We start from the raw sequence: 27,499 nt of genomic DNA, 5'->3' as shown, positions 1-27,499 counted from the left end.
TGAGACCCTGTAGGTAGGGGTGTAATTAATGTCACTCTTTTGTCTTATGATGTAAGTTAAGGAATGATCACTTACATCATCAGGCAAAGTTCCTACTGTATATGTTTGTTGCAGTTTGTTAGTAAGAATCCAGTCTAAAATACTTTCTTTGTTATTAGGTTTATTGATTCTTGTGGGATTATTGATTGTCTGAGTAAAGCCATGCAGATTTATATGAGATGAAGGATTATTTGTATTGACAGAGGACCAATCACAATTAAAGTCTCATAAAATGATTGTTTCTTGTGGGTAGGAAGAAGATATACAACTTAGGATATTCTCAATTTTAGTGTAATTATTGCCAGGAGGTAGGTAAATACAGATGATATAGATTGATTTATTAGGGTTTAGTTGTAGTTTAGAAGTAAGGATTTCAGCTTTATCATCATTTAATGGGTTGGAAGGTTGTGAGGAGATTTTTAGTCCATTTTTAAACAGAAGTGCTACTCCTCCACCCTTACGTTTTAAGCGGTCCATTCTCAAAATGTTATATCCAGGGGGAAGTATTGCATTGTCTTTAGTACCAGGTTTCAGCCAAGTTTCAGTAAGACAGAGAATGTCAAAGGAGTGAGTATCAAGGAGGGCATGGAGATGGGCAATCTTATTGTTAATACTTCGGATATTGAGATGCCCAATAAGTAAGGCGTTAGAAACAGTGGTTAATGTAGGTGGGGTAGAGTATGAGATATTATAAGTTATGTCAGTAGAGTTGTTAGTTGGTCCTGGGATAGGGTGGATGTCACCATCACTAAGGATTGTCATTTTTAGTTCAAGTGATGATTTGCATGAGAAGTTGGTTAGGTATTTTAGCCTCCTTATGTTTGGATTGTTGAAGTTAATGTGTGTATGTCGATGGTATTTGGGTAGTAGGTAGTTGGGGGTGCTTATAATGTTTGAATGAGTATAAGTATTGCTAGGATGTTGGAAGGCTGTTTGTCTGTGACAGTTAGTAAAGTGGAAATAATTAGCTCTTTCATAAGAAGTAAGGAGATAGCACACACACACACACACACACACACACACACACACACACACACACACACACACACACACACACACACACACACACACACACATATATACACACATCCATACACCTATGCAAATAAACACACACACACACACACACACACATATATATATATATATATATATATATATATATATATATATATATATATATATACACACATATATACACATACACATATACATATACATATATATGCATGTACACATGCACCCATGTGCACTTTTATATAATTGTTCCTTGTATTTAGATATCAAATGCAGCATTTCGGTTTGGTTGACTACATATCTGCTATCATACACCTGTAATGTCATTTATTTGTTTTAACCATTTTGTTTTGTGTCAACATTTATACATCTGGTTGCTAAGAACAAGGTGAGGGAAGGCATCAGAATGTATATAGACCCGACCCATCTTCCTGAATATCTCGAAATAGATATCTGCAGAATAATGCAAAATGATTCAAAGATGCTGACAATCTATCTTAACACGCTGTCACTGAGTAGCAGTTTACTACACAACAAGCTAAACCATATAGCCTGCATGACAACACTGCATAATAACAGCATGTAAACTACCACAGCCAACACCCAAAGTGAATTCTCACGTTTTATTTTTTTTTTAAATACTCAGAACATGCACACAATCACAGCATCTATGGTCCCCTAACAATTTTCTAAGTGAATTTCATTAATGCTTACAAATTTATTTGGTTTTACCCAAAATTCTTAAACCAAGAAGTAGAAAGAAATACTGCAACCTCTACCTAATGACAGAGGACCTTCTGGCTATCACCATAGATGAATTATTATTATCATCATCATCGGTGTTAATATTATTTTGGAGTATTATTTTATTATTAAACAGATTGGAGTGTTGTTAATATTTTATTAACTTTATTTTATTTATTTATTTTATTTTTCTTTTATTATTATTATTATCATTATTAACATTTTCACATTCCTCCAGATTTCTAAGTAATTCTGGGGTACTCAAAATTATCATTTACCACTTTCTACCGGACTAAGGTTTTTTGTTTGTATTACTGAATTCTTGCCACCCAACTGATGTGGATATCTAAAGGCAAGACCGTGCATTTGTACATATATCAACTTACAAAAATATGTGATCTAACAAAGTGACTGCAAGGAAGTTTTGCAACTCAAGGGCCTTTACAGTGTCCCAAAATTACAAAGGTTTTACTAAGGCTTTAAAGCATTCCTCCCAAGAAGTGTAAGTGGAATGCCATAAAACTTTCCCCTCTTTCCCTTTGTAAGTACATAGTGTTATCTGATGTGTTCAAAACCTAATTACACTGCAGGAAGTGGAAGATGAGAAAACCTTCTGCTTGCAGCAAATACAAGCTAGTTTTTCTTCACTTGCAAACTTTACAACCATAGGTTAAGATCTTAGCAGCTAAAATGAAACTTTTGCCCATTTACAAATAATCCTGCTTTCTCAAACAGGAAAACGCTTTAAATAGGTTTTCTGTTCCACCAAGCCACTTTGCAATGATAACTAAAAACCCAACTAAATATTACCAACAATTTAAAGCTTTGACCTCATATGAAATATTTCAGCCTTTCCTGAAGAAATTCTGTGCACTGACCCATTACCTCCCCCCACCTTTCTGCCCTTCTTTTTCTACTTCCTTAAAGAAAGTAACACCACTAAAATTGAAATGGTTACAGTATTCTGCTACTTAACCACAGAATCCCAGCCAACCAACTGCTCTTTACTCCACCAAGGTTTAGTAATGTGTTAGCAGGTAAAATAAACAACAAATACATCTACAGGGTTATCAAACGTAAGCATTGGCTTTGCGGTCCTGAACGAAAGAGTTTCCACTTTTTGCCAAACCTTTCTATCCACAATTACTCAATGTACTCATTTGCAACCTGCAAATGGCTGTAAATTCCATAAGACCTAGATTAACTTTAATGACCCACTCAGCTGAATTATGTACTATTATTATTTTTATTATTAATTTCATTTTATTTGCTAAGAAATTAACCAGACATGATTTATTTGCATTAGGCACAACAAGTTAGCAAACCAAACATGATTTATGTTGTATTAAGTATACAAGCTGGCCCCAGCTCCCTAGCCTTGCCATGTGTTTCTTCACTGACCCCAGCCATCTAATTAATTGCAGGCCACCACTATTGTTTGCTAGACTGCTAAGAAAAACAATTTCAGCTATTGCTAAAACCTTTTGCATCTCATCCCTAAACCCCAAGCCACACTTAGGCATGTGTGCCTTTGTTTCATGCCTTAAGTGAGCCTTAATCCCATAGTAAACCCTATTTGAAGTATTAATTTAAGCGTATTCTAGCGTTGTTACCTAACAGCAAGAGGTTCTCCTGTTCGATTCTCGGCTTGGCTTGGGAGTGCCTTCTGTGTGGATTCTGCATGTCCTCCCCGCAGTTGGGTAGCGTTCGAAAGACATGCGTGCGTAAATGGGTGTGCCTTCATTGAAGGTTGGGCGTCGAGCTGGCACCTCAGCGTTTCGTAAAAAAATCTAATGCCAATCATTAGCAGATCAGAGTTCTGCTGTGGCGACCCCTTACCGGGAAAAAGCCAAAAGACAAACAACAACAACCTTCAAGTACATATTTTACCCTCTAGCCTGTTTGTAACCTAATCTCCAGGCATTTCAAAAATCTAACTGATTTGAGTTACCAAATTACACAAACTAAAGCCATTATCAGTGGCGGCTAGTGACTCCAAATCAAAGGGGGGCTGCAGGAGACAGCTGAATGGGTGGGGTCAATGGGAAGGGGTGCGGCCAACTAGAAAGGGGAGGAGCTATGCTCAAAACCACAAAAACTAAATATACTGCCCTGGGTGCCAAACCGTCATTATGAGAGTCCAATCAAGACAAAATGAAGTGTAGAAGAATAAAAATATTTCAATGCATTAGCTGTATGACAGCTTAATATCTAGATGGAAACAAAAAGGTTGTGAGGCATGAAAAAATAAATTACTTTTTTTAAATACATTAATGGAATGCCAGTCAAAATCAAGTATAAGAAAAACAAGCAGCACTCAACTCAAACCACTTCTTGCACTGCAGTTCTAATTATAATTTATATTCAGCTTTATTAAAGTACCAAGTAACATGCTGAAAGTTGAAATCTCTGATGCCCCCACTTGTAAAAATGTTCCTTATCCAAAAAAAGACCTGCTGCCTGACATCTACTTGTTCCATGGGGAAAACATGATCAAAGTAAAAAATGAAAAGCAAACAAGAAATAAGTTCAAGATACATTGCTTAAAAGGATTACTGTACAGGTTATGGACCACACTAAAAGGATTACTGTACAGGTTATGGACCACACGATTGGCATTCTGTTTATGGGTAAAGCCTGCAGAGATGACTGGAAGTCTCCAAGTGTAATGAGACTCTTAAAATAATATAATCCTGTCCTTTATTACAAATACTGGCATATGCATTTCAATACCCAAGGCTTATACATTATCTAGTTAAGTATTCTCTACATGGCAACAGAAAGGCTTTCAATGTTGGCAATTCTTTAACAGTATGATTAGCTTACTTGCATCTTGCAATCTCAGCCAAGCTTACCTAACGGTCATTAAAGTATTGCTACTTAAACACAGAGCAACAGGCACTTTGAGTAATAAGCATAAATCAACAGTACAAAAAATATGACAGAAACCAGACCATTCTGTAAAAATCAAGGACAGTTGAAAAGCCACTCTAGTACTTGTGTCTACCTTGGATGGGGGGGGGATACTCTGCACATTTACACTGCATAACTACTCCTTGCCTTGCTTCGACACATCCAGAGTCACTACATGGGGGAGTGGGGTGCAACAAGTATGTCACAGTTTGAAATGTCTCTGGCTGACTTGTGATGGCCCTGACACATTTGTCATACCTCTCAACCTCAGAGCAAGAAATCTGGACAAAGCCATACAAAGAAATGGGACAAAGGCCCAAAAATAAGGACAATTTTTAAAATATTGCTCTTATAAACTTAGAAAGATAATAGAGGCCTTGCATTAGTATGAATTTTCTGAATGGTATGAAATCTGAAACTCAAATGTCTGTCATTATTTTCTAACTTCAGTCTTTAATGATTTGTCACTAATTTGCCAAAAAAACAAAATTTTATGAAACATGGACCAAAAATGTGATGCAAAAATATAAAATAGCAACACAATACAGCTGGGAACCTGTCAAAGAAGGGATACTTTAATATTAGTACTGCTAACTTGAGCAGCTGACAAAATAAAAGAATCTACATGCATTTCTGAAATAAAAGTAATCTAATTGATTATTACAGTTATTTGTTAATTATAAACCCTCCATGTTTTCTTCCAAAATTGCTATTTTGCAGAGGGATCATTAGGGGAAGAGCAACATTTTGAGACAAAATCAGGGACAGTTGAGAAGTTTGGCTATGCCTAATTCTATAAAGCAATTTATTTGCATGTACCTCTCAACCTGTTAATGCAATAAATCTGGACAAGGCCAAATATATTGGGGGGACATATAAACAGTACTAAAAATTGCTCTTGTATAAACTGAGACAGTTAATAGAACAGGTCTTACTTTAGCATGCATTTTTCTGAAGGTTATGAAGTCTGAAACTCAGTGTGTCATTATTTAGTGACTTAATTCCTAAATGATTTGCCAGAAAACCACAAATTTTATGAGGAACAAACCAAAACTAAGAAGCAAAAAATCTATTCATTCTTTGAAAATCTGGAAAGTTGGGAGGTATGGTTCAGCTGGGGCTGCCTAAGTTTGCCGCCCTTCCCCACTCACAAAACCATGGTCGAATGGAGCCTCCCCCTGCAGCCATTCCAATGATCCATGACTTGGCTATTTCACTCTATTTACCATAAACACTAACGTGCATACTGATTTAATTCTATGATGATTTGAACTTCATTTGAAAGTTTTATTTTGCATTTTACAGCACAAACACTAAGACATCTGCTAAACAAACTTGGCATTAAAACTTCTCTGCCATTGAAACTCACATTCATTGAAACAACATTGAAACCCACATTCAAAGAAAATACATTTTACATGTGGCAGATAAAGATTAATTCTGGGTTGTTTTCAAATCATAGGGTCCTTGCAGATGAAACATACATGTGCTCTTTGATACACCTTCCTATTGCTTTGAACATTTTTCCAGTAAACAATGAAACAAAACGCATGCACCAATGACAAAACTGCACAATTCAGAACATTTCCATCATAAAAGTCTACTCAAACTTCTACAGTCCACTATTAGCAGTAAATATGCACAATTCTACAGTCCACCATTATCAATAAATATGCACAATCTCTGAAGTAGTAAAAAAGTCATCTAAATAATTCCACATTAAATAAATCTGTAATGAAGAGGTTGCTGCTAGCAATCACCTTTATATTTCATGGTTTCATCGAAAAATAAAGTGTCTGATGCCCCTGAGGAATAAATTGCCTAAATTACAATAAAAATAAGCTAGTAATATTGCAATAAGAAATGGATGGCAAACTGATAACAGGCTCATAGTTAGTATCTTAACTTTCAGTATGGCAGCATTCACCCCTTATGGGAGTAGAACCAGCAGCCTTCTGCATCAAAAGCAAGTATACAACCTGTTGTGCTATTAGCAATGTGAGCTGACTTAGCATAATCAGCACTAAACTTCTCTTCCCCTGCAGTTCTCAGCTCCTTGTAAAATCTACTCAATACTCAATTGCATCTCAACTTCGCAGCACAAGAAATCTGGAAAAAGCCAAATTTATTGGGCGGGTCAAAAGGGCAAAAACCAGGGACACATTAAACATTGCTTGTATAATCTTGGAAAGCTGCTAGAATAAAATGCTGTGTTACCACCATACATTTTACTGCCAAGGTCCCTGTGCAAAAGAGTCAGAACAACATACCACTATGCCAAATCACCTGCTTTGTGAAAGACAAATGCTGTGTTACCACCATACATTTTACTGCCAAGGTCCCTGTGCAAAACAGTCAGAGCAACATACCACTACGCCAAATCAGCTGCTTTGTGAAAGAGAGGAAGACTGAAACTTAAATGGCTATCATTTAATGAATTCAGTTCTCACCATAGCTGTCAACCTCTTAGCACAAAACACCTGGACAAACCCAGTAATGAGGGAATACAGCCCTCAAACATATTCAGTGAATTCAGATCTTGCCATAGCTGTCAACCTTAGCACAAAAAACCTGGACAATGCCAATAATGGGGGAATACAGTCCCAAAAATAGGGACAAATTTCAAATATTCATCTTATAAACTTAGAAAATTGCTATAATAAAAGGTTGTGTTACTATATATTTATTGCGAGAATAAAAAGTTGTTTTACTATGTATTTTCTGAAGAATATGAAGTCTGAAATTCAAATGCCTGTCAATTTTACTTCTGACGGAACAAAAACAATTTTCAGCAGAGGCCCAGGGAGAAATACTGTAGACACATGTCTTTGTAAAATGGCAGGACACCAGAGCAAATCCACACAAACACAGGGATAAGATGCAGACTCCACACAGAAGGCACCCCAGCCAAGAATCAAACCGGAAAACCTATAGCTGTGAGGCAACAATACTGCCACTGCACCATCAAATATGTAAGGAATTAAACGTTCAGAAACCTGAAGTCTGAAATTCAAATGGCTGTCAATTTTATTTAACATTTGTTAATCAGGACAGTCTGACTTGGAACAAAAAAAAAAACAATTTTCAGCAGAGGCCCAGGAAGAAATAATGCAGACATGTCTTTGTAACATGGGAGGACACAAAAGCAAACCCACACAAACACAGGGAGAAGATACAGACCCCACAAAGATGGCACCCCAGCCAAAAGCCAAACCTGAGAACCTGCAGCTGTGAGGCAACAATGCTACTACTACACCATCAAATATCAAGCATTGCAGCATTTACAAACCACAGATATTATGAGGAGCAGATCAGATCAAATATGAGGCAAAAATCTGAAATTTTTTTACAAATGGTGGTGGGTAGGGAATTCACCTCTTTAACACCTGCATACAAGGTACAGGGTTCAAGCCTGAGGTATTCCCTACCACACCACCATGAGTCTAACCATCAGTATATTGCACCTGGGGCATTTTCACACACCCCCCCCCTTGTAGCAAACCACCATACATCCCTGTCCACACACTTACCTGTAGTAGATCTTTCCCTGTAGCAAACCACCATACATCCATGTCTGAGTAAGCTACGAAAACCCGCGCAAATCCACACCAGACCCTGCCCGACGAGACTGCAGCAAATTCCAATCCACACCAGACCCTGCCCGTCGCGAGATCTTCCCCCGATGAGACTGCAGCAAATTCCAGACTGCTGACGTTGCAGTCCGACCCCGATGCATTTTCCCAATGAGTTCCAGGACAGTCTATGCAGTTTAAAACTGCATAGACTTTTGGGAGCTCCGTTCTTCATGTTTCCTAGTCAGGACTGCTGCTGAGACAATCTGCGCATGCTCCAGACTGTCTCAGCAGCAGTCCGGACTAGTGCGCATGCGCGAAAGTCCATGATTTTTAAAAATTTTTTTTTTTTTATTTCTTTATTTTACAGTTCAATAGCACGGGCTGCTCCTGCATTACATCAAATAGTAACTTAAAGGGACAATCCCAGCATTTCATTGTTTACATTCTACAATGTTTACCTTAAGCAGCGTGTAATTCTGAGCATGCTCGAGACTTGTCTATGTAGGACAGGGGGAGGGTTATCTACAGGAAGTTTCAGCCTTTTAATCACAGTGCTTCCTTTTTCCTGACCTACTGACAACACCTTTTAGGTTGAGCCATTCATTATTTTAACTTGTGGCTTGTTATTTTCAAAGAAAGTTATCTTCTAAATGTTTTAATGACCTGCCTTCTCCTGACTTCTAGTTTCTGTGGAAAGGATTAGTAAACTGAGTTATTCAGTCTTTTTTGAGATGTTAATTAGCTTTGCCAGTGGCTTTTGTCTTCATCAAATAATAGATTGTATTACCTGCTGCTAGTTCTGCAGAAAGCATGTGTGATTTAACTCACAAGCATTGGTACATGGAGTTCTGTATTCCTTGCATTTCATGTTATTTAGTGCCTACTTTGGAATCCACGTTGAATGCATTTTGTAATACAGGCATTGCATCTTGCTAAATTACTGGATTTGTTCATTGTCATTTTCTTTTACTCTATGTATTTTAACAATCTGTGCAGTTTTTCCAATTCAAAATTAGATAGAAAGCATTTTATAATGTGTCTGGTAGTACCATTCAGGAGTATTATATAATTTTTTTCTGTTGTTTCACTTGGCCCATTATTTTTTTTGTGCTGAGTTCTGCATTTCCAAGCATAGATGCAGCCTGTTGTTTCATTAGTTTAGTTATTAGTCTTTCAGGCTGCAATCCAAATGTCTGTACTGGCAGAGATTATAGAGCCAAATGACAGCACTGCCACTTTATTTCACGTGTATCACGTATCTCTCTTTCTTATCACTGCAGTAAAATAATGAAAGCTAAATGTAATATTTTCCTCAGTACATGCTCTTGACTGACTCCTCTACTTGCTTTCCAACAGTTTCAAACAGTGAGTTTCCCATGACTGATGCTTTCATACCTCGCACTGCATGTCTGCAGTTCATTTCTGATGCTACTCTCTGCAGCTTTATCACAACTCTGTTATGCATCACTGAATTTCATTTTGTCCTGACCAAAATTCACTGATTCTTGACTACCTTAACAGTTATATCCCTTAATTTCTGAGTCCCTTATTTTCTTTGCCAATGGGTCTAAATATAATGTGAATAGCAAAGGGGAGAGAAGACACCCCTGCCTGGATCCTCTGCTCAAGCAGTTGATTATCAGAGGGGACCCCCAGCTACTTTAGTTTTCATCTCCGATCTTTCATATATCCTAAGCATAGGTTCATGGGATGATGCTAGGCTATTGGCCCAGATGCCCTTATAAGCCTACCCAAGAATTTCATCCAAGTTCCCAAAAAGTCAGCACCTGTTATCGCTGTCCAATAAGAACATAGATGAGATCCCAGGGGTATATTTTCTGTTTCTCATCCAGTCATCCAGGTTCCCCTTAAAAAGGGCTGATGAGGTACTCTGCTTGATATGGACAGGAAGTCTATTCCACAGATGGGGGAGTCATTGGAACACAAATCTATCCTGCCAACAAGTTCTATTAATGTCACAGACCAGATTGAGACCTTGCATGTGGGTTGCATGAGTGGAGTTTGACTTACGGATATGCAGCAACTCCATCGAGGCTGAGTCTGAGACTGCCTTGTATGACAGACACAGGTCACCTCTCAGCAGTCTGTACGAGACTGAGTAGAGGGACAGGGCTTTTAGCCTACCTGTATAGGATAGGTGTTTAAGACCCTGGATTTTCCTGGTCAGGAACCTCTGTGGTCTCTCCAACTGCTGCATGTGCTTGGCAAGGTACATGCCAAAGGAAGCATTGTACTCGATAATGGCTCTGATAAGGGAGGAGTACAGGGATGTTATGACCACCTTGTTCCTGGATGAAATACCCTTACTTATGATGTGGGTCATGTAGAAAGCCTTCTGTACAATGGAGGCAACATGGTGGTCAAATGTCAGATTGCTATCAACCTGGGTGCTGAAGTCCCTCATGACTGACTGCTTGCTTAGTACATTGTTATTAATGTGATAATTAGTGGGGACACCATCTTCCCAAAAGGGGATAATGATTCATTTCTTGGCATTCAGTTTGTGGCCATGCTTCTGGCACCACTCAGTCTGGTTAAGGCCCTCTTGGAGGATGTTCACATCACTAGGGAAATTTATGACAGTGCCCAGCTTGCAGTCATCTGCAAACCTGGTCAGCCACAGACCACTGGATTTGGCTTGTACCTCAGAAAAGTATATCCCAAACAGTAGGGGCCCCAAGGATTGGTCTTGGGGCCTGTACTGTTTGGCTTGCACCTCAAAAAAGTATATCCAAAACAGTAGAGGCCCCAAGACCAATCCTTGGGGTATGCCGCTTGTTACGGGTCTACTACTAGAGATGGCTTCTCCTATATTGACTGAGTGGGTTCTATCAGTAAGCCAGTTAGCTACCCATCTGGTAACATATGGGTTGATACCTAGCTGGGAGAGTTTATCTATGTTAGAAAAATATGTATTTGAACATGTATAAAGTGCTAGTTTAAAATTAAATAGTATATAATGCATTTTATTCTATTTACAATATGGCAATAAGAATGATTTTACATGTAATTGCTTGAAGCTTTGGAGCTGCAGTGTATTTGAACTCTGACCCTGGCAGTAGCCAGCTCAGCAAGCTTATGTTTTTCACTAATAATTATCTGCTGGGTCAGGAAATTAAATGTATAAAGCATTGAAAATCTTCTTCCTTCCTCGGGGATAATTGGCCTTGTGAATGTTACCAAAGATAAGACACAGCTGCTAAAGTAATGTTGCAAGAAGAACAAAGAAGTATATTACAAGACTGAACCAACTATTGTATTCGAACAGGCCTGAAACCTTGACGGAGTAACATTTACAGAAAGACATTATAATTAACCAGGTGCTTTGCAAGGCTGTATTATTCCCATGGGAAAACTTTTAAAATGTATAACATCAGCTTTTTCTTATGAATAGAATATTGTAGACCATAATGATGTAGGTGCCCTGTGACTAACCACGTCAGTAAAGGTGGGCACAGCTTGAGTGTTAAACCTATATAAAATTGTGTATTTCCTGCATCATGTCAGACAAAACTCTGTACTTGTATGGTTTTTTGCCTCCTGGTGTACACTAGTAAACTTTTGCATCTGAGCCTCCTGTGTTGTTATCATTGTTTTTATTTAACAGTTTGGTCCTTCGGTAAACGGAAGCCCTCAGACAGCTACAGATCAGAGTGTACCGGTGGTCGAATACTGCGCAGGAAAAGCTACCGAAACGGTTCTTCTTGAAACACAAAGACCTCCGAATGAATTGTCGTTTTGAGAGGCTGGCCACTTTCTGATCTGCGGCCGAAGAGCGGTCTCGAACTGGTCGACCCAGGAGGCTCAGGTAGGAAGATATTTGCCTTTTTTCTGTTTTAGATCAGGGACTAGGTTACAGTAAATGTCATTGTCAGAGATTTGTTATACAGATCAGGGACAAAAGGAAATTACTGTATATTTTGTCAGAGATCAGGAAAACAGAATAAGGTAGGCAGTTATTCTAGATAAACTGTGTAAGGAACTGAAATACCACGTGGTGAAAAGGGTTACGTAACATTTTCTTTTAGAATGGGAAATCAGTGCACTAAAAACTCGCGAGATCCGCCCCTAACTGAAGACGCAAAATATATGCAATTACAACGAGCTGATAATGTAAGGTATTATACAAAATGGGTTAATAAATACGGATTTGACGGTAAATTAAATAAGATTTCATTAGTTAAACTTTTAAAACAGCTTAAATCTGACGCAGAAGGTCAGGCAAAAAAACAACAGTGATTAGGCATTCCTCAGGCACACAGGTGGATTGAGGAAGTAAACCGAAGGGAACAAAAAACTAAAAATGCTAAAACATTATTTTTAGACAAAGAGGATAATAATACAGTAATAGCAACGGCTCCTCCTACCCCGCCCCCTCCGATGCCTTTTTCAGGATATGAAGCAGGAGGACAAGCGGGTCCACCTCCACGTTATCCTGAAGTCACAAGAACACTAAAACCATTTGTTAGAGATCCTATTGAAACTAGGTCCCGGACACGTAAAACACTTGGGGACACAGACTTATATCAAATAGGGAGAAACACACTAGACGAGAGTGAGGAAGAAATCTGTCCATTAATCGAGATACCAAATCCTCAGGCAGGACAGGAAGGGCAAGACCCAACTCTCCTAGTATATAGACCATGGACACCGGAAGATATTCGGAAAGCTACAGAGGGAATCCCTCATCCAAAAGTTAATTACACAAAGTTTTTACAAGATTTACAAGGTATGAGACTAAGTTACCACTTGAATGGGGAAGAAGTAGAAAAGGTAGTTAGACAGATTGTGGGTCCAGACTGGCACATGATTTGTGGCACCTGGAATCCTCGTAATGCAGAGCTTAAACCACTCCCACATAGTGACGCAGAACTGGACAACAGAGTGAAAGGTCTTACAGACCGAATTTCTGAAAAATGGAAACCTAGAGCAGATTGGACTTGCATTAATCAATGTATACAACAGGAGAATGAAACTGTAGATGGGTACTATGGTAGATTATTGGAATGTTTCAATAACCATAGTGGTATGGCTATTCCTGAAAATCAGACACATGATACCTCGTATGAACAGCAACTGAAAAATGCGTTTTTGAAAGGTTGCATTGCACCCATCAGTAGCTTTATTACAAAGCATATGATAGATCATCGAACAAGTAGGCTACAAGCCTTACTTGAATATGCTAGACATGCTGAAAGACACTTTAATAGTAAAAAGAAAAAGAAGACACAGGTCTTCACAGCTGAAGACGGAGCTGAAGACTTTGTAGTACAGTCAGGTAAAAAGGGTAAGAAAAATACCCAGGGAAATAGACAATCTGACAAAAGGTCAGAAGATTTTGAAGAGAGAAAAAAGAAGGGTGAGTGCTTTAAGTGTGGAAAGAAAGGACATTTAGCAAGAGATTACAGGCTAAATAAAAAGGTGACTGCAGAAAATAAAGGTGATGAGGACTGACTATATGATAGTGATGAAAATCAGAAATCATCAGGAAAGGCAAACAAACAAAGGGCAAATGTAAATGTAATGGAAGGAACAGAGGAAGTGCAAGCAGATGTAGAGGATGAAGAAAGTGAAATTTTAGATTTGGTATTAATGAGCTTGGAGCTCTATCTGGCAGACACAAAACCGGAAGTTACACTTCTGGTGGAAGGAAGGGAAGTGAAATTCTTGTGTGACTCAGGAGCATCACGAACTTTGATACACCCCTCAAAGTTACCAGAATATTCCGAATCACCTGATTATATATTAGTAAAAGCAGCAAATGGACAGCTATAGAGGGAGCCACTCTCCCATGATATAACAATAACTGACCCAGTTTCGGGTATGACTCAGAAAAGTAAAATTGTAGTTTCTGCAAAATGTCCAGTAAACTTACTGGGAAGAGATCTTATGCAGATATTTGGCATAGCGGTAGTTCCCACTATGCAGGGTATGGAGGCACAAAGACAAATGGATACTTTTGTGGTGCGACTGGAGGGTGAAACTTTTTACTGGTACAGCCAGGACCTAGTTACGACTGGTCCAGGGGCAGCAACCAAGGAACTGATGAATGTAGCCATCAGTAAGGCCCCCTCCCTTGACACTGACCAACAGCATTTGTTACACTGTACTCTATACTACTGTAGCATGCCAGGACCTGATAAAGAATATGAGCAAGAATTATTCAAAAATCCTGCTAACAGATTAGTATTACGAACCTTGTATGGGGATACTGAGGGAAACAGTGTGGTAAGCTGTTCATTACCTCAGGAATTCATGACACTGTACAAATCTAATAGACTACCACATGTCAGCTTGACAAAGAATAAGGATGTGAGATGGGCAGACTTAGGAGAAAAAGTAAAAAGATGGGAAAAACAAAACTAATTTAGAATTATCAGAACAGGGAATACAAAAACAGAAATTGAATTGGCTAACACAGACACATCCAACTGTACACTTACAAACTAGTGAAGACAGCTGATTAGCATTCTTATTAGAAGAAGAAGAAAAAGCCTTGTGTGACATACCAGATATTCTTTGGTCAACAGGTAAATCAGATGTAGGACTTATTCAAACAGCAGGACCAGTAACTATTACACCAAAATCAGCACTTAGACCACAGAAAAGACAATACCCCTTGAGGAAAGATGCAGAGCAAGGAATCAAGCCAATAATAGCAGCATTACTCAAGGAAGGAGTACTGGTAGAATCTCTTGATTCACCATGTAACACCCCTCTATTTCCTGTTAAAAAAGCAAACGGGGAATGGCGGATGGTACAGGATTTACAAGCTGTAAACAATGCAATAATACCCAGAGCACCTACGGTGCCAGACCCACACACCTTGTTGAATGATTTGAAACCACAACAAAAATATTTCACTGTGGTAGATATAAGCAATGCTTTCTTTTCAATACCTATACATCCTGATAGCCAGTATTGGTTTGCATTTACATTTCAGGGTGAAAGATATACCTATACTCGGCTACCGCAGGGATACTGTGAAAGTCCAATGATATTTGCACAAGAAATGGCAAGCAACCTGGCAGGGTTTACCCCACCAGGAGGTAATCAGATTCTACTTTATGTAGATGACATTTTGCTAGCAGCTCCCACCCAGCATCAATGCAGGGAGGATACAATAGCATTATTGAAATTTTTAGCAGCACAAGGACACAAAGTAAACAAAAGTAAGTTACAACTTTGGAGAAAACAAGTTAGATACCTAGGATATGTAATATCCAATGAAGGTAGAATATTAGACGAAGACAGCAAAACATCAATTTTACAGGCACCTAAACCAGCAACCAAGAAGGAAATGATGTCCTTCTTGGGAACACTAATTTTTGTCGAAGCTTGATATCAAACTATGCTTTAGAATCTGCTCCACTGGCTGATTTAATATATAAAACACCAATGGCAGCACAAGATGTATTACAATGGACACCTGAAGCAGAAACAGCTTTCTGCAGACTAAAACAATTGATAGCTTCATCATTAGTTTTAGAACTTCCAAATTACCACAAAAGATTTTTTCAGACCGTAGATTGTAAACAGGGATACATGACGTCAGTTTTGACGCAACAGCATGGGGATAAGCAACGCCCCATAGCTTACTATTCATCACAGTTAGACCCAGTGGCACGATCGTTGCCTCACTGTGTGCAAGCAGTAGTCGCAGCTGCAATGGCAGTACAGGCTTCGGCCTCAGTGGTGTTGTTCCACCCTCCCACATTGAGAGTGCCTCATGCAGTCACGATAATTTTACTGCAAGAAAAAATAGCATATCTATCTCCTGCTAGACATCTTTCATGTATGACCATACTGCTTAGCCAACCTCATATGGTAATTGAACGTTGTACAACATTAAATCCATCCACGTTACTTCCAACTCCTGTGGATGGCACACCGCACAGTTGCCTGCAGGAAATTGAGCAAATAACTTTGCCCAGACAAGACCTCACTGATATGCCCTTGGATGATGCCGAGGTGACATTTTATGTGGATGGCTCGTGCAGAAAGGGTCCTACAGGGAAAAACCTAGTAGGATATGCAGTAGTCACAGATACAGAGATTTTAGAAGCCCAACCCTTACAGCATAACCTGTCTGCTCAAGCAGCAGAACTGATAGCCTTAACATGGGCTTGCACTCTAGCGAAAGATAAATGTGTGAACATATATACTGACAGTCAGTATGCTTTCTCTACAGTGCATGTTTTTGCACAACAATGGAAAAATAGGGGAATGATAACATCTAATGGTAAACCGATTAATCATGCGCAACTTATTTTGAACTTGTTAGATTCCATTCAGTTACCTACTAAAGTAGCTATTTGTAAATGTTTAGCTCATACAAAACAACAGGATGCAATTTCAAAAGGAAATGCAAAAGCTGATGCAGCTGCAAAACAAGCAGCCTCAGACTCAGAAACTTTACTTTTAACCGAGGAATTACAACCCTCTGAGATTTTAGACCTGGAAATGTTAAAAACAATGCAGACACTAACTACGAGGGCAGAGAAACAAAAATGGGAAAAACGAAGTGCAATCCTCGAAAATGGACTGTATCTCTCCAAAGAGAAAAAAACAATATTGCCGTCTAATTTATTTAGATATGCAGCTTTGTTGAGCCATGGGCAGTGCCATGTCTCAACAGGGGGGATGGTACAGTTAGTAAATCGAATATTCCAAACATATGGATTCACAAACTTTACACAAAAATTTTGTGCAGCATGTCATATCTGTAACAAACATCATGCACAAGGGGCATTCAAACCCAAGCAAGGGAATTTTCCTATACCACCATATCCGTTCCATACTATTTGTATGGATTTTATAGAACTGAATAAATGTGAAGGGAAAAAATACTGTTTAGTAGTTATAGACATGTTTTCCAAATGGGTAGAAGCTTTTCCAACTAAAAATCCGGATGCAGCAACAGTGGCAAAGGCCCTAATAAAATAAATAATTCCTAGATTTGGCATACCAGAAAGAATCTATAGTGACAATGGGACACATTTTGTTAATCAGATGATTCACCAACTTGGGAGATTCTTTGGGATCTCCTTGAAGAATCATTGTGCTTACCACCCACAGTCTGCAGGACTGGTGGAAAGGCACAATGGAATTTTAAAAAGCAAGTTAAGGAAGTTAGTAAATGAAACACAGAAGAATTGGATTTGCTGTTTGCCTTTGGCACTGCTGAGCATGAGAACAGTTCCAAATGTAAAGGGTTTGACCCCCTTTGAAGTGATATTTGGAAGGGCATATTATGTGCCACAGTGGAAAGCTCTCATGCCTGCAGAACTAGAGGCTGACAGCTCATTAGCTAGCTATATGAGGAAACTGTTAACAAATAAAACTGTTTTGCAGTTGAACTCTTTTTCAGATAAAAGACAGACCAGACCGTTGGAAGCAGTGCTGACTCCAGGGTCCTGGGTGTGGTTGAAGGTCACGAAGAGGAAGAATTGGGCGAGTCCAAAGTGGGAAGGACCCTACCAGTTACTGTTGGCAATGCCTACTGCAGTCAAAGTTGCTGAGAGGTCGTCCTGGGTCCATCTGACACACTGTAAACCGGTAAAGAATTTTCAGCTTGATAAACATTTTGTGACTGACACACAACAAAGGCAGGATGGCCAAGAGCAAAACGAGTAAAAACACAGATCAACCCCAAAGATGTTGTTTAATCATCTTGCTGACTATGCATTTATTGACTATGATTGTGATGACTTTCCTTTTGTTGTGGTTCTTCCTACATATAACCACACAAGTGAAAGTGGAGAGACGTGATGAACTGTCTATAGACTGGCATCCAAACTTTAACACATACCTAGCTATGAAGCGTGTATATGTAGAGACTATGAACATTTCAAATTGCTGGGTTTGTACTGCTATACCAACAGCGGGCGGCCACGGTGGTGCAGTGGTTAGCATTGCTACCTCACAGCAAGAGGTTCTCTGGTTCGATCCTCAGCTGGGGTGCCTTCTGTGTGGAGTCTGCATGTCCTCCCTGTGGTCGCGTGGGTTTCCTCCGGGTGCTCCGGTTTCCTCCCACATCCCAAAGACATGCTGCAGGTGGATTGGACACTCTAAATTGGCCCTAGGTGTGCGTGTGAGTGTGCCTTCTGTGGAAGGTTGGGCGCCGGGCTGGCAACTCGACACCGTAAAACTCCACTGCCATTCAATGTGCGGACAAGGTGATCCGCTGTGGCGACCCCTAACCGGGAAAAAGCCGAAAGGAGAAGAAGAAGAAGAAGAAGTACTGCTATACCAACAGCATATGGAGGACTGCTGATGTCCGCTGTCCCCTTGGGGATAAATGAGACTTGGGAAAATTTACTTTTTGATACAGGTTTTGTAAGATCACAGGACAAAATTGCATTGTATTTGCCTATTACACAGAAGGGAATTGTATGTTTCTACAAGAATGATACACTCCAAGTGGGTTGGAGTAACTGTAACATAACTATATCTTATAAATGCTATATTAAAGCTAAAGATAAAGGTACTGTTTGTAATACAAATTATGATTCATATTTGAGCTCAATGAAAACAACATTAAAAGATGTGCAGAGAAATCCTGTTTTACATAAACAATTGTCTGTTATAGATAAGAAAATGTTTCATTCAGAATTAACCCGCATCAGTACTAAAGTAGAAAACTGTTATTTTGTTTGTGGGAAAAAGGCATACAAATGGCTACCTGAGAATTGGTCCGGCAGTTGTTTTTTGGGTTATCTGGTTCCGGCCATAAGGCATACTGCAGAATTACCTCTAGGTAAGATACAAAATGTAAGAGATGTAGCCCAAAAACCTGAAGATCCAATCGGAAAACCTGTAAATCCAGTGGGAAAAATCGAAGCTGGTTGGAAGGACCATCATTCCGTAAAAGATAAAGAAAAATTGACTCATATGGACTTGAGTGACAGTGTTATATCCTGGGCTGGAATACTTCCAGCATATGGAGCAGTCAAATCGATCTGGGAGTTGAGAAAGCTGTCAAAACTTCTCGAAGTAATGAGTAACACAACTTTTTCTGCTCTCGAACTAGTGACTGATGAACTGAATGCAATGAGAACTGTTGTGCTACAAAATCGAATGGCTCTTGACTTCACCCTAGCGGCGAGAGGTGGTACGTGCGCGCTTATCAAAGAAGAATGCTGTGCGTTCATACCAGACAATCGACATGAGATTAATGACCACCTAGAGGTAATACAGCAGGTATCGGCCATGACTGAACCAGGCCCAAACCCACTGATGAACTTTTTCCAGAGTCTGTTTGGTGGGTGGGATTCTATCCTAATGAATATTTTGATTGCTATTTGTGTTGGTCTGCTCTTATTGGGAGCATGTGTCTGTTGTGGGATCCCCTGCATGAAAAGATTAGTCAAAGATTTTGTTGATATATCTGTAACTGAAACTTTGTACCAAGACATTGAATTGGAACTATTAATTCCAGACGAAACTCTTTCCGTAATATAAACTAAATGACTTGCCTAGTTGAAAGTCCTTAAGGGAGAAGGCTAGGGGATGATAAAACATTGTTTATATTTCTGAATAGAATAAAAAGTATTAAAAGGGAGGAAAATGTTAGAAAAATATGTATTTGAACATGTATAAAGTGCTAGTTTAAAAGCAAATAGTATATAATGCATTTTATTCTATTTACAATATGGCAATAAGAATGATTTTACATGTAATTGCTTGAAGCTTTGGAGCTGCAGTGTATTTGAACTCTGACCCTGGCAGTAGCCAGCTCAGCAAGCTTATGTTTTTCACTAATGATTATCTGCTGGGTCAGGAAATTAAATGTATAAAGCATTGAAAATCTTCTTCCTTCCTCGGGGATAATTGGCCTTGTGAATGTTAACAAAGATAAGACACAGCTGCTAAAGTAATGTTGCAAGAAAAACAAAGAAGTATATTACAAGACTGAACCAACTATTGTATTCGAACAGGCCTGAAACCTTGAAGGAGTAGTAACATTTACAGAAAGACATTATAACTAACCAGGTGCTTTGCAAGGCTGTATTATTCCCATGGGAAAACTTTTAAAATGTATAACATCAGCTTTTTCTTATGAATAGAATATTGTAGACCATAATGATGTAGGTGCCCTGTGACTAACCACGTCAGTAAAGGTGGGCACAGCTTGAGTGTTAAACCTATATAAAATTGTGTATTTCCTGCATCATGTCAGACAAAACTCTGTACTTGTATGGTTTTTTGCCTCCTGGTGTACACTAGTAAACTTTTGCATCTGAGCCTCCTGTGTTGTTATCATTGTTTTTATTTAACAATCTATTATGCCCGAGTGGGGAATAGTATCAAAGGCTTTGGCTAGGTCAAGGTAGGTGGTGTGCACTGTCTTGCTTCATCCATGGCTTTGGTGACTGTTTTGAAGGAAAGTGACCAAGTTTAACAGGCATGATCTCCCTTTGACAAAACCAAACCATGTAGGATCATGTGTTTGGAGGTTGCCAATGTCCTTGTTTATAAGGTCCATGATAAAGCATTCCATGGCCTTGCGGACCAGGATAGTTAGGCTGATGGGCCTGTAATTGTCTGGGTCAATGGATGCTCCACCTTTGTGCAGAGGGATGACAGTTGCCCTCCATTCTGCTGGGATGAAGCCGGTACACATGCTTTGGTTGAATAGGGTACCTAGTGGTGGTGAGAGCTCTTGCCTGAGTTCATGTAGGACACAGCCAAGGAGGTTGTCAGGTCCAATGGAGACTGTATTTTGTTTGCCTTTGAGAGGGCATTAATAACCTGCTCCCTGGTGATGACGGGAGGGGGGCAGATGCTGGGGATGTTCTGGTTTACTGACTGGGGATAGGGTGGTCAAGTTTTCACTGAATTTGTCTGCCAGCAGGTTGGTTATATCGATGGCATTTGTGTATGTGGTATTCTTGACCACCAATTCAGAGCAGATTTGGGAGATACCTTTCAGATTGCGGGCATATGTGAAGTAGGCCTTGTGGTTGTCCTTAGTGGATGTGGCCAATATGGACTCAAAGTTAGCCTTAGAGATTTCACCAGTGACCTTATTTGCTTGTTCAAAGGGGAGACTGCTTCCAACTTGGCACCTGTTCCTTCTTGGTCTTGGATAGCAATTATTTTCTTTTTATTATAGAGTCTGTTTATTGCTGCTGCTGTCCACCAGACAGGTTTACTCTTCCTTGAGGAAGATGATTTGATCCTGTCAGGTATTACTGAGTCTATGCAGCTATATAGGTGCTCATATAGTTTTTTGGTGAAGGTCTGGACATTAGCGCTTGATTCAACTGAAGGGATGGTGGCTGTGAAGCTGCTTATACCTACTCATAGTGAGGTTGTAGTCAGCTTTGGAAAATGTTTTTTTGTTTGACCCTGACAAAGGGGGGGAGGGGGCAGGAGAGATGGTGACTTCAAAAGTGATCGCTTTATTGTCAGATCTTACCAAGGAAGCTGACACTGTAGGGATGCTACAGTGGCTACTCAAGTTGGTTATCACCAGGTCCAGGATATTTTCACCTCTTGTGTGGGTGTCAACCAGCTGATCCAATGCATTGGCATTGATAAAGTCAAGGAATCTCTGGGCATTCATGTTTGAGCTAGAATAGGTCTTCCACTCTATGGTGGGTAGTTAAAGTCACCCAGGATCAGGGTAAAAGGTTGAATTTTGATGGACTCAAGCAAGTTCAGATAGGTTGTGTAGGCCTCCTGAGTCATGGTTGGGGGTCTGCAGCTAGCTATGATTTGAATAGGTGTCAATAGTTAACTGCACCTGGAGTGTCTCCTGTGTGTCATACTGTTTGACTAGCCTGGAAGTGTGTATGTCTTTGATAAATATTGAAACTCCACCTCCTTTGGCTTTGTAGCCCTCTGTTTGGGATCTGAAAGTATGGTAAGACAAGTAACCTGTTAAGGCTGATGCGCTCTCTACAGCTTTGAACCAGGTTTCAGTGACTGCATAAATGTCAGCATCTTCCGGGGTGTGGAATACTTGCAATGAGTTCAGTTTCGTGTTGAGACTCCTAGTGTTTAGCAGTATGACCTTTGAATTTCATTTAGAAGATTTTTTCACTTTGGATAATTTTGTCCTCATGACTTTGCCTAAAAAAGGGACTATGGGGGAGGCAAGAGCCTTTGCCAGAAGTCTGAAGGCCAGGGGAGACAGATGAAGATCAGCCTTATAATTTTATCAGGGAATGAAAATGCTTCCATTGCTCAGCTCCTAAAGTCACAGCCTACTCTGTGAAATGCTTTCTCTGCATCACGACCAACAACACTGGGATTTTCTTACATTCTGATTCCCTCTGGATCAGTGTTCTGTTAATGTTAAAAGTTTGCCTCCCCTCCACAAAACCATACTGATCCTTTTCTATCAATTTTCTGAATCACTTTTGCCATTCTTTTAGCCATTATAGACAAACACTTTATAATTATGGTTCATTACTGAAATGAGCCTGTATAAACTGGATCTGATGGATCTTTGCCCTCTTTAGATACTACAATTGCCACCACTTTCTTCCAGGATGTTGTTCTCCTTCTCTTAAAATACTTTTAAACAAAACCTTCCAGATCTTTATCAGTTTTTTCCCTTCTAGCTTCCAAACTTCCACAGGAATACCATCCATTCCTGGGGACTTTCCTCTACATTGGTTATACATCACCACTGTTATCTCATCTTCTTTTATTCTAACTGCTCACCTAGTACTTACCTATGAATTGGAGAAGATGTCTGGATAATGAATCCAGTGTGAGACCAGGATAAAAATGTCCACCAGTACCTTAATGACCATAACTTACAGTTTACCTAAAACTATTTATTTTCATATATATGCCTCATAAAAGAGCCAATATAAACCTCTACTCTTACTGCATTGATAAACAATAGAACACCCTACTCCTAAATATCACAACTTTAGACTCCTTAAGGGCCTTCAAACTCACCCTAAAAAAATCACCTTTGCAACACCCACATCTGTCTCTGTTGCTCTTCCAAAGACTAACATACGTATTTTCCTGTATCTTCATCCTAAGTATATTACTACCTCTCTTCCCATACCTTCTTCTTTCTCTTACTACCTCCCACCTTTCTTGGTGCCAAACTCCTCCCCTAACCCTCTACCTATTTTCTTTGCACCTTTCTCCTCTAACTGATGACCTATTGCTCACCTCTCATCTCCACCAGCCTCTACATCTCAAACTATATTCTTCCTATATTTTTCACATTCTCCTTACCTTACTGCTAAACATCTCTCGTACTCCTTACCTATCCTCTCTACATCTCTCTCTGCTGTAGCCTACCTAGTCTCTAAACATCTCTTGTACTCCTTACCTAGCCTCTATACAGCTCTCTGCTGTAGCCGACCTAGTCTCTAAACATCTCTCGTACTCCTTACCTAGCCTCTATACATCTCTCTGCTGTACCCTACCTAGTCTCTAAACATCTCTCGTACTCCTTACCTAGCCTCTATACATCTCTCTCTGATGTAGCCTACCTAGTCTCTAAACATCTCTCGTACTCCTTACCTAGCCTCTATACATCTCTCTCTGCTGTAGCCGACCTAGTCTCTAAACATCTCTCGTACTCCTTACCTAGCCACTATACATCTCTCTCTGATGTAGCCTACCTAGTCTCTAAACATCTCTCGTACTCCTTACCTAGCCTCTATACATCTCTCTCTGCTGTAGCCTACCTAGTCTCTAAACATCTCTCGTACTCCTTACCTATCCTCTCTACATCTCTCTTTGCTGTAGCCTACCTAGTCTCTAAACATCTCTCGTACTCCTTACCTATCATCTCTCTCTGCTGTAGCCTACCTAGTCTCTAAACATCTCTCGTACTCCTTACCTAGCCTCTATACATCTCTCTCTCTGCTGTAGCCTACCTAGTCTCTAAACATATTTTGTACTCCTTACCTAGTCTATAAATATCTCTCTCGTCTCTAGTCTACTATTCCTTACCTACCCTCTCTACATGTCATCTCTCTCTATCATTGTATCCTCTCTCCCTCCATCTCAGTCATCCTAAACAGAAAGCTATACCCCCTCACACTCTAAACATACAACTTTACCTACGCAAATTCACCTATCTTCTTACTGTTCACTTTATCATGTATCCCTGACAGACCCTAACCCCAAATTAATACTCTTTCATAGCTAAACTATACCATGTCTATTTAACTTACATAACAATACTTTGACACATTGTACATTTTCTCATTTTTGATTGTAATATGCTGTACCAAACCGTGTGCGTAATGTTTATTTATCTTATGTAATAATGCTTTTAGCTATTGCGTTTCTTCTCATTCTTTATAATATGTTAAACTAAACTGTATGTGTAATCTATACTGTATACTGTCAAAACTTCTGTACTTTATATGGAGCTTTTCTCCCTGGACCTCCATTGAAATTGGGTTTCTGACCCAGTAGGACTTCTCGGGTAAAGAAATGACAGTAAATAAATAAATAAATACATACATTTTCCTAAGACTCCCCCAAATCATGTTGCCTGTGGAAAAAAAAAATTATACTGTAAGCCAACAGTGATGCTTTATGTACGGAGAGGTGGTCAGACATGCCACACTGCCAACAACCTTTTATTATTTCCTAAATTACCCACTTAGCCTTATTGCAAAGGCATAGTAGATTTGGAGCTTATCCTCAATAGGGTTCCAGTGAACTACCAGGCACATGGACACACAATACAATAAGAGCAAGTGAAGAAGTCTAATTTCAATGTGCATTATATCATTGGATGTGGGAGGAAATGCAGCATCAAAATTCATAGGCAGATTGTACAAAATCAGATAAAGTTCCACTATTTAGAACTGAACTGGAGACATAAATAATGCAAGGTGGTAATGCTGATTACTTCATGTCTGTGCTATTTTGGATATAAATTAGCATGTAACTAATATGAAGCTTGTGGTTTTCCAGAATAAGCTAAGTAAAATAGTGTTTTCATTCATAATCCCCTGATACAGGTACAGCACAGTCAATAAGTGATCAAAGCAGGCTTTAGCACTGCATTGATGCCAAATGAAACATTTCCTCTAGTGATCCATTTAGCAGTTTGTCCTTGCTTGTACAAGCACTTCACTTGCACCAAATGAAACATTTCCCCCCACTGATTCCTTGAGTCATTTGTCCATGTCTCCATAAGCAGTCATCTGTTATGAAGATGAACACTCCACCCAATGATCCCAGGTCAAGCACGTTTGCTAAGATCAAATGAACCACTTCTCCCAAATACACATTCAGTAGTTTTTCCTTGTAGGGCCAATCACTTCACAAACATTAAATGAAATATTTCCCCCAGCAATCCATTTCACAGTTTGCCCATGCCTGCAAAAGCACTTTACTGACACCAAATTAAACATTTCCCCCCAAAATCCCCTCAGTGGTTTGCCTATTTCTGCACAAGAACTTTGCTGATATCAAGCAGAACATCTCCCCCAATGATCCTTTCATTAGTTTCTCCATGTGTGTCCATGCACTTCACTGACACCAAAAGGAACATCTCCCCAGACAAATCCTTTCAGTAAGTTGTCTGTGTCTGCACAAGCATATCACTGACACCAAATGAAACATTTCCCCACAAAATGTCAGCACAGACCAGTGATGACAGAATGAATAATTTCCTCAAATTAACCCTTCTGTAGTTGGTCCATTATTGCTGAAGTCGTTCACTGGCACCAGATTAAACACTTCCCCAATGATCATTTCAGTAGTATGTGCATGTCTGTACAAGCACTTTTACTGACACCTAAAGAAACATTTTCCCCTATGACCCCTTTTAGTAGTTTGTCCATATCTGCACAAATACTTCACTAATACCAAATCAAACTTTTCTCCCGTGATCCTTTCAGTACTTTTTCCATGTATGTCCAACCAAGCACTTCTCCAACACCAAATGGAACATTCCCACCCAGTGATCCCCTCAGTAGTTTCTCCATGTATGCACAAGCACTTCACTAATGCCAAATGAAACATTTCCCCCAAAGACACCTTCAGCAGTTTGTCCATGTCAGCCCAAGCACTTCACTGACATCAAATTTTTTTATTTTTTATTTTTATTTAACATTTGTTGACCGGGAATGTACGACTAGGTTCCACAGAGCCTGTTTTCAGCGGAGGCCTGGGGAGAAACGCTCCAGATAAGATAACGCTCCAAATGAAACATTTTCCCCAAAGATCACTCTTGTTAAGAGATTGAGAGGTATGCAAACCTCTTAACTGCTGCTGCCTCTACTGGATCAATCTTACCCCCCCCCCCCACCCTGAAACACAGTTGTCGATCAGAACATGTATGCTAACACAAATCCTGCTGTCTTAGCAACTTTACAATTTCTGTCTAGTGCCAAGACATCAAGAGGTATGAAACCGCTTAACTGCTGCTGCCACTGCTCAATCGCTCTCACTCTACACATTTTTTCAAACACACAAACATGCACAGATTCACAAGTGCACACACACACACACACACACACACACACACACACACACACACACACACACACACACACACACACAGAGTTTTATTTATTTATTTATTTATTTTTACTTTTACACTCGTTAACAAAAGTTTTTCTGAGTCTAAGTATACTGGCCCATGGAACATTTTAGAAGCATTAGGAAGATGCCATTGGAGTATCCCAGGCAGCTGCCATTTAAATTCTCTTGCATTTCCTGGCAGCAATGTGCACCAAGATGGATGATTACATTCACTTCCCAGCAGCAGTCATGGATTAAAGAACTGCTATGCAACAATTTTGTGCTATAGCTAATTTCTACTGCATCCTCGGTACAATAGACTGGACCCACTTACCATTTAAAGCACATGCTGTACCTGATACAGAACTGTACACTAAAAGAAAGGGGTGTCAGGTGGTGTGCTCAGCAGATCCCTCATTACTAATATCATGGTGACACACTCTGGTAGTGACACTGATGTTGCAATATGAAAGGAAAGTGGTCTCAGGGCTGCTTTCCAACATGGTGAAATACCTGAGGGTCAACTAGTCAGTAAGGACAGGACCACAGCTATGATGTAATCAGAATTCACACCTGTCAGCATTAGGCATGAGGACAATATATGTTCTGGTGGTATGATTTGAGGCCAGTAACACTGTTATCTCATCTCGGGAGGCAAGGGCAGCTGACCTCCAGTGGCATTCCTCACCCTCTCATAGCAGCAGTCTGTCAGCTGCACT

Source organism: Protopterus annectens, chromosome 8.part0 (assembly GCF_019279795.1).
Source record: "Protopterus annectens isolate FY-2018-M chromosome 8.part0, PAN1.0, whole genome shotgun sequence".
Lineage (NCBI taxonomy): Eukaryota > Metazoa > Chordata > Ceratodontiformes > Protopteridae > Protopterus > Protopterus annectens.
The sequence above is the reverse complement of the archived record's forward strand: the minus strand, read 5'-3'. Positions refer to the sequence as shown.